At 40.0% G+C, this 3,554-nt stretch overlaps 1 protein-coding gene across 1 annotated transcript in view; it reads left to right on the top strand.

Annotated features, from left to right (window-relative positions):
- Positions 1-3,554, top strand: part of LOC107757134 (CDK-activating kinase assembly factor MAT1-like) — a 46,485-nt gene that overhangs the window by 875 nt on the left and 42,056 nt on the right. The gene's annotated exons all lie outside the window — the stretch shown is intronic.

Here is a 3,554-nt window from a genome sequence, read left to right as displayed (position 1 = left end):
ATAAGTTTTAAAGGCTTTTATTAAAAAAATATAATGAGTCAATATTTACAGTGTTGACCCTTGTTCTTCATAACCTCTGCAATTCGCTTTGGCATGCTGGATATTAGCTTCTGGGCCAAATCCTGACTGATGGTGATCCATTCTTGCCTTATTAGTTCTCGGAGTAGTCCACTCGCCTTTTGAGAACTGACCACAAATTCTCTATGGGATTGAGATCCGGGGAGTTGCCTGGCCACAGATTCAAAATTTCAATGTAATGATCTTTGAGCCACTTCTTCATCACTCTTGCTTTGTGACATGGTGCTCCATCATGCTGGAAAATGCACGGATCATCACCAAATTCTCATGGATCGTTGGAAGAGGTCGCTCTTGCAGGATGTTTTGATACTATTCTTTATTCATGGCAGTGTTTTTGGGCAGAATTATGAGAGAGCCCACTCCCTTGGTTGAAAAGCAACCCCACACATGGATGGTCTCAGGATGCTTCACTGTTGGCACAACACAGGACTCATGGTAGCGTTCACCTTTTCTTCTCCGAACAATCGATTTTTTCAGATGTCCCAAACAGTCAGAAGGAAGCTTCATCAGAGAAAATAAATTTGTACCAGTCTTCTGCTGTCCAATCCTTGTACTTCCTGCAGAATTTCAGTCTGTCCTTGACGTTTTTCTTGGAGAGAAGTGGCTTCTTTGCTGCCCTTCTTGACACCAGGCCGTTGTCCAAAAGTCTTGGCCTCACTGTGCGTGCAGATGCTCTCACACCAACCTGCTGCCATTCCTGAGCAAGCTCTGCACTGCTGGTGAAACGATTCTGTAGCTGACTCCTCAGGAGGAAATGGTCCTGGCGCTTGCTGGACACTCTGGGACGTCCTGAAGACTTCTTCACTGCAGTCGAACCTCTCTTCTTGAAGTTCTTGATGATCCGGTAAATGGTTCTTTCAAGTGCAATATTCTTTGTAGCAATTTCCTTGCATGTGAGGCCATTTTGATGCAAAGCGATGATGTTTCTTTGTTGGTAACCATTGCTAACAAGAACACAATGATTGGAAGCGCATCTTTCCCTCCTTTTATAGCAATCAGTCTGCTCTTACAGTCTAATTAGTATGATAGTGATTTTACCTGACTAGTGCTCATTCACACTTTCACATGTGCTGCTGATATGATTAGTCAATTAATGTTATCTGGTCATTTTGTGTCAGGATAAAAAAAACAGTGAAATTAGTTATTTTTATTTTTTTTGTGAAAAGTTCATTTTTTGGCCAATGAAGCTTTTTGCATTTATTTAAAATGCATCTGACCACTCTACACAATAATCTAGAAAGAATGTGAATGAACACCACAACAGCTTAAGCAGCAAACATTGCACAACACAAAATTTATGTCACTGCCAAAACGTTTGGCCATGACTGTAGCTATTCATTTGGTTCATGAGAGTAGTCATTTAGCCACAGAGAGGGTGTATGAAGTATGATGTCACGGGTGATGTGTGTCTGAAGTCATGTGACTCTTGCTCTGGATGCCCTTGACCTGCAGAGAACTTAAGGACTCACGGTGGACTGCTGACCTGAGACTCAGAGACTGTATATGAATATATTACACACTGATGACACACTGCTGGAGACAGTCCAGCACACACTCCCCCGGTCATTTCATGAGAGTTTACGTCTATGCAGAAAATCAGGACGAATGAATCACAGCTAATAAATGACCGTAGTCTGTGATTAAATACAGATGATGGAGTGGAAGTAGATGTTGCTTGTGTGTTTCTTTCGCTATGGGCCTTTTTGGCCCTTTGGACTTTGTAGAGAAAAATAAACTCTTACGGTTTTTCTCAATCAGTCTTAACATTCTCTAAGGCCCCGTCCACACGGAGATGCCTTTAGCTCTATACACATACATTTTGTATTGTATTGGCGTTTCGTCCAGATGGATCCAGCGTTTTGGGAGAGTGAAACCGATATTTTTTGAAACCGGGTCCCAGAGTGGATAAATCTGAAAACGCCACCCTTGCGTTTTCGTGTGGACAGCGAATCCGTATATTTTCTGAAACGATGATGTCATCAGCCCACATCTCGCTTCTAGTCACGTAACAGCAACAAAAACATGAACAAACACTGAACGATTGTCTTTTTATTAACTAACATTAACACAGATAAATAAATGTAGACCAGAAGGATTTTTGTGAAGAACAGCGGGCAGTTTAACTGTTCAGGACAAACAAGGGATTCATGAACAAAAAAAACAACAACAACAAAAAACAGCTGTGGATCATCCAGGTAACAACACAGTATTAAGAATCAAGCGTATGTAAACTTTTGAACGGGGTCATTTTTATAAATTCAGCTATTATTTTCTCTTGTGGACTATATGTAAACGCCTTTTATGTGAAATATCTCATTCAGGTGAGTACTAAATAAAAAAATTATTAACATTTTGCAGATACTGCAAAGTGTATGTAAAATTTTGACCACAACTATACATGTGTGTCTGACAAATTTTAAATAACTGAATGATCATTTTGCATGGTATGGCTCACACGCTGAAAGAATGTTTTGAAGTTGTGGATAGTATGTTAATACTAGTTATAGTCTTTTTTTTTGTCTACAAACAGTAAAATCGAATTGAAAAGACATTTGAAAAACTTGAAATCTGTTAGTTTTATTAAAAATCATTCATGGGACATAAAAGTGACTGTAGTTGAAGAAACAGTATTTTTGACTCTAAGGCTGATGCTGAGTGTGTCCTGATGACCTGCAGCATTGAAGAGGGAAGGGCACAGGTAGGTGTGTGTGAGAGATAGTTGATGAGAGGGACACAGGTAGCTTATGTGAGCGTGTTTGTGTGTGAAATGCAGGAGTTTGCAGATTTTGTGTGTGTGTGATGGGGTCAGTTGTGCTGAGTTAGAGGAGTGTAGTAACCTCTCAACATGCTGACAAACACTGATCGGGAGTGGAGGAATGAGCAGGGGATATTTAGCATTTATTCACATGAGAGTCTGTGTTCGTACTTGTGTTTTGCTGGCTTTTTTAAAGGTCTGACGTTCTCTCTCTCTCACACACGCACACTCACCTTGTGTCTGGTCAGGTCATGAGTCAAGGAGAAGTAGAGTCAACCCTCTAAAGTAAGTTAAAAAGTGAACAGTTGAGACGCTTCAGAGAAAACCCAGGCTAGATATCAGCTGAGCCATGGTGCAGTGGTTAGTACACATGTTCCTGACACTTTGAGTTGTGGTGCTGATGCAGGTTGCACAGGTTCAGGTCTGCTATGTGTCCTGATCTCAGTTCAGTGATCAAAAAGGATATTTTTTCTTTCTTTTTTTAACCTGCTGGCCTAATCAGACTAATACTTAAGATTTGTTTTACCTGCTCTGGCAAATTTTCACTGCCACAATCACAAACAAAATAAAAAATAGGTCAAAACAGTGATATTGTGAAATTTTATTGCACTTTAAAATAACAGTTTTCTCTTTTAATATACTTTAAAATATATTCCTGTGAAGCAAAGCTGGATTTTCAGCATCATTACTCCAGTCTTCAGTGTCACATGATCCTTCAGAA

Source organism: Sinocyclocheilus rhinocerous, unplaced genomic scaffold, assembly GCF_001515625.1.
Source record: "Sinocyclocheilus rhinocerous isolate Xijiao unplaced genomic scaffold, SAMN03320098_v1.1 scaffold503, whole genome shotgun sequence".
Taxonomy (NCBI): Eukaryota; Metazoa; Chordata; class Actinopteri; order Cypriniformes; family Cyprinidae; genus Sinocyclocheilus; species Sinocyclocheilus rhinocerous.
The sequence above is the reverse complement of the archived record's forward strand: the minus strand, read 5'-3'. Positions and strand labels throughout refer to the sequence as shown.